At 34.7% G+C, this 5099-nt stretch overlaps 2 long non-coding RNA genes across 2 annotated transcripts; both read right to left on the minus strand.

Annotated features, from left to right (window-relative positions):
• Window positions 1–1322: 1322 nt before the first annotated feature.
• Window positions 1323–2504, minus strand: LOC143626556 (uncharacterized). The gene is made up of 3 exons (XR_013152437.1): window positions 2338–2504; window positions 1734–1895; window positions 1323–1629 (listed from the first exon to the last, which is right to left on the minus strand). It is a non-coding gene; the product is annotated as an uncharacterized LOC143626556 (long non-coding RNA).
• Window positions 2505–2869: 365 nt separating this feature from the next.
• Window positions 2870–4629, minus strand: LOC143626555 (uncharacterized). Its single transcript, XR_013152436.1, has 4 exons — window positions 4562–4629; window positions 4414–4455; window positions 3038–3136; window positions 2870–2953 (listed from the first exon to the last, which is right to left on the minus strand). It is a non-coding gene; the product is annotated as an uncharacterized LOC143626555 (long non-coding RNA).
• Window positions 4630–5099: the final 470 nt, after the last annotated feature.

Raw genomic sequence — 5099 nt, forward strand, 5'->3', positions numbered from 1 at the left:
AAGAGAGAAGACCCCGGGATTATACATCTAATGGGACATGGCATTGGATTTGAAGAGTTAGCCGAAATAAATGAAGAAAAATTGGATTTTTACAATTTAATAATTTGTAGAATAGAAACGGGTTAAAGTTGTGAAATCTTAAAGGAGTTATTGACGAAGATGAAATATAGTCTAAACTTCTCCCAAGATTCACCTTAACCAAGAATTATGAACATAGACGTTAAACTCTCAATGAACGTCTTTCAATAACACGACTTGTAAAATTATGTAAAGTAATAAAAGCGTGCATTTTGTTACGATGTAAATACATTTTAGAGAAAATTCCAATTTGCCTCCCTGGAAAATATCGTTGCGAGATGGATTAACCACTGAAAAAGAATTTGCACATGTTGTACCATTGGATTTCTCGGGAGGGTTTTTTGACTCCCACCGTCAGTTGACCAAGCATTGACCTGTTAAAAATGTTGAAATTACGTTTTTACCCCTAAGCCTTTAATTCAGTTTAAAATTAATCATCCAAAACCATATAAATGCCAGGATTCGAAACCGAGACCTCCGGTTTAACATTCCACCAAAACAACCAGTTAAACTAAGTTAGTGTTTGGTATAGCTATACAACCTAAACTATATATTATCACTTTTGTCACTTTATCTTCCCCAGTTATAATTAGGGTTCCTAAGTTTTAATTCATCCATCTTCATCTTCATTTTTATCTTCACCAATTCATTCAAACCAACCCATCTTCACCAATTATCTAACCCAAAAATCAAAACATACAGGTTGCATAATCCAAAATCTAAAATCTAGACAATAAAAGCATAAACATTATATTGAAAACCTTATATTGGAAAACCTTTAATTCGTTCATCGATCTCTCCCGAAACCAACTCCGGTCGACACCATCGTCGCCGCCGTCGCGAAACTTAACACCGCCGCTGCTTCATCGGATTCATCACCAGATCTCCACACTGCCGCTGTGAAACTCACTGTGGATTGAAACTCGTCGGTACGACTGGGTGGGGTGCGACAGGGGATGATGGTGAGCAGTTTGATGATGATGATTACTGTTAATATTATATATTGAAAAAAAGGATTACTTTTCAAGAAGATTACTAAAATATTATTACGTAACCTGTTAGATTAATATAGTGTAATATTATTATTATTATTATTATTAACATATTATTACTTTTATTATTACATTTATTATTTATTAAATGAAGATTACTAAAATACCCTTGCCAACCAACAGTCAACTGACAGTGGGAGTCAAAAAAAACCCGCCCGAGAAATCCAATGGTACATGCGCAAAATTCGTGATTCAAGAAGCTTTGTCTTTCAACAACTTCTACAACCCTCGGCTAACCATGACTTTAGAGACACTTCAACCTCGTTACACATTTCATTTGTCCAAATTAACATTTAACATTTCATCTATGTGCCAGCATTTAAAACACCCGCGGCCATGTAGATTTTCAAATGAGCTAGTATTCAACTTATCCAACATAAGATTGCTCTTAATTATTCAATATTGAAAACTCAAATTTACAACACACCAAAACAACACGAAACTTCATATCCCACGTTTTCATCGAGTTGTCATCACCCACGACCACCTCGACCTCCACCTGAACCCAAACGCGAATTAATTATTCTTTTAATATCTAAAACAATAATCAAGATAATATAAAAATGAATGAGAATGTGATTGATAATTTGATTTAATACCCACCTCGGTTACCAATGGGATAACCACCTCCTTGGCTCCTGCCTCTACCGCCTCCTTCATCCATGCCGACACGACCACCCTTTGCTTGCCTCCTGCCACCAGCAACGCCACCATCATCCCTACCACCTCTTCCCCTTCCACGTCCCACCCAAGGCGGCTTTCTATCTCTTGTCGGTAAAAGGTGGCATTATCAGCCATTTACGAAATATTATCTAGAGGTGGCAAAATGAATAATAACTATGAAACCTACTTTTTCCAGATTTTAATCTTTCATATGGTATACGATAACAGAAATCATACTATCAAAAAGCTTTCAACCCGTTTTCTTTTGAATTAAATTGTTTGATTTAACCCAAAGTCCAATCGATTAATTCATAACTATTAAAAAAGGCATGCAGACTGCAAAGACAATGTGTTGGGTTATAATCGAGTGATTTTTTAATGTTAGGTAATTTATAAAAAAATAATGAAACCCAAATGTATAATAGTCAATTAATCATTCACCCCTTAGCTTACAGTTATGGTTTTCGCTTTAGACTGTAACTAAGAAAAGTATTTCCAAAACTGAAAGAATATAAAAACAAAGAGTTTGGAGGTAAGATCATACCCATGCGGTTCTTGGTTTCTTCCTGAACCTTGTCAATCACCTGCGGGAACAATACCAAGATAAAGTGTAGAACATTCCTATTATTGCATGTTAGCAAGAAGCTGATCACAATTTGCAGATTTTAATGGCATCACAAGCAACAGTTAATTATATAGTGTCGAATTAGGCAAAACATTTAAACAAAAGTTGTTTTAATTAAGCGGGTAAAAGGTTTTGTTGTTTTAATTAAGCGGGTAAAAGGGGTTGTGCAATAAAGATAAATCGTTATGATAATTATATAAAACCAACACCATACGGGTAGTATTGCAATAAAAACCTTAAATTTGTTATTAAGTGATTTGAGTGGCTGGGTGAGTGGGTGGACTTTCAACCACCTTTTTAGTCAACTTGACCCGTTTGAGATTAATAATAATAATAATAATAATAATAATAATAATAATAATATTATTATTATTATTATTATTATTATTATTAAAAATATATTGTAATAAATTAATAATAACAGTTTTATGGTGAAAAACTTGAAATGTTAAAATGCCTCATCTGGGACACGAAGATACTTTATAGTGTTTCCACGGATGTAACATTCAGGCATCCTCCAAAACCTGTCACCATCCTGTCAACAGGTTCTATACTTCATGACTCCTTATTTATAATGTTCACAGGACTTTAAAAAATAATAAAATTAAAATACACTTACCTTTGAAGTACAAATCACCTCACGAAGACGGATATTCATCCAAGTGTCACAATTCACCAAATGACCATTGTAAGTTTCACCATTTTTCAGCTCCACAAGCTGCAACATAAACAAATTGATACGAGTTCAAAGCATGCAAAACCTTCCAAAAAAGATAATAACTATAAGAACCATGTAGAATAGCCTAACCCAGTTTTAACAAATAAAATTAAAAATGCATGTTAGAGTTCAAAGGTTACAACTTTAATCTACAAAATGAAATGAGATAAAAGATGTGTCGGGTTTGTGGAGTATTGTTCTCAGGTTTGGGCTCGGTTTTATTAAGACAAGAAGTATTGACTTGATGTAGATCGAAGGCAAGGGACGCTTGCGAGCCGGCTCTTATTCTCTTTTATTTTAGCACGTTTAGTTTTCTTGTTTTGTAAGTTATAAGCCCAAGATGTGTGTCAATATATTGTCATTCGTGTACTTGTAACTCCTCACGAGACTACGAGAGTGAGAGGCAGAGCAATAATAAATCCTAGTTGCAGCTAGAGGTATCAATCATGTCGGGTTGGTGAGCTGGGGGGTTGGAATATGCAACCCAAACCCGACCCATATTATTATTCGTGACAAAAATTTCAACCCTACCCGTACACACATGACTTAGGGTTAACCCGAACACAACCCATTTATCCCATCCTTCTAAATGAGTAATACATTTAGACTAGTTAAAAGCAAGTTATCGGTAACACATTTAATAGGTTAGCAAGAGTATGACAAGTAGATAATACGGTGTCACAAAACTAACATTATCATGTATTGGAAATTGCAAGTGTATCTTTAGAAGAAAAATAGAAAAAAGAAAAAAAAACTAAGAAAAAAAAATAAAAAAGTTTCCTATTAAATATTTAAACGGTTTAACGAGTCAACCTGAATCCGACTTGTTTTTAAAACGGGTCAACCCAAAAACAACCCGATTTATAAAGCAGTCTTGTTTTTGGATTGGAAATTGCAAGTGTATCTTTAGAAAAATATAAACCAAAAAAACAAATATTAAAATTATAAAAATTCTTATTTTAAAGGGTTAACATGTCAAGCCGTTTTTAAAACAGGTCAATCTGAATCCCACATGTTTTTAAAAACGAGTAGACCCAAAACCTTTTTCATGTGGTGTCACGAATTGCCGCCCCTAGTAAAAACGGGTGGTGTTAGTTGGCCCAAAACCGAGATCCAAACAAGATCCAAAATTTATATTATTCAGGCACTGTACTGTACTGTACTAGCTCTTTAAACTCAGAACCACAAAAGTCAAATTTAGGGTTTCACAAATCGCAACAAAAACAAAAAATAATAATAATATTAATATTATTATTATTAGAGATTAAGTAACTGACCATAGGATGCCCTTGTGAGGTCTTGAGCAGGGATAACGGAAGCTGAAATCATTAGAAAAAAAAATAAACTGTAAAACAAAACCCTAGATCGATCGATCGATCAATCAAAAACAAACATATTAATTAGATTAGAGCAGTAGTAAGTTACCATTTTCAAATTCGAGATGGATCTAAGTCAAGAAATTGAATTTGTTGGTTTATTTGATGTTGATCGGAGCCAATTGGGGTTTTGCAAGGGAAGGGTTTCATGAAATGAAAGAGACGGAGGTATAAAATATTTAAAACTTATCCTTTTTGTTTTTGCCTCTTTTCTTCTAGCAGAGGAAAATGTCTGATTCGGTCAGACGTAATCAGACGTGGGGCTGTTTGTTTTTTTCTGGCATTAAGAGGTTCAGCGTCTTAATAGCATCTGAACCAGTAAGAGCTTTTAGTGGGTCTGAAAACCTCTTAACCCAAAAAAAACATATGTTTGTCTCCGGCCTCCATTAACTTCTAACCCGGAGACTAGGCTCCATCTCCGACGACTAGAGGTTCGTCTCTAGCCTCCACCTCTTAATGATTCAGATTTCAGACATTTGAACCACCTTTTAACATTCAGATGTGGTATTCAGATTCAGACTTAAATCTCTAAAAAAAACAAACGGGGCCTTACTCGGAAGGTGGTGTCGTCAGTCCGGACAACGAGT

Source organism: Bidens hawaiensis, unplaced genomic scaffold (genome assembly GCF_021521415.1).
Source record: "Bidens hawaiensis isolate Kalapana, Puna unplaced genomic scaffold, B.hawaiensis_p1.1 tig00004414_1, whole genome shotgun sequence".
In the NCBI taxonomy this organism is placed as follows: Eukaryota; Viridiplantae; Streptophyta; class Magnoliopsida; order Asterales; family Asteraceae; genus Bidens; species Bidens hawaiensis.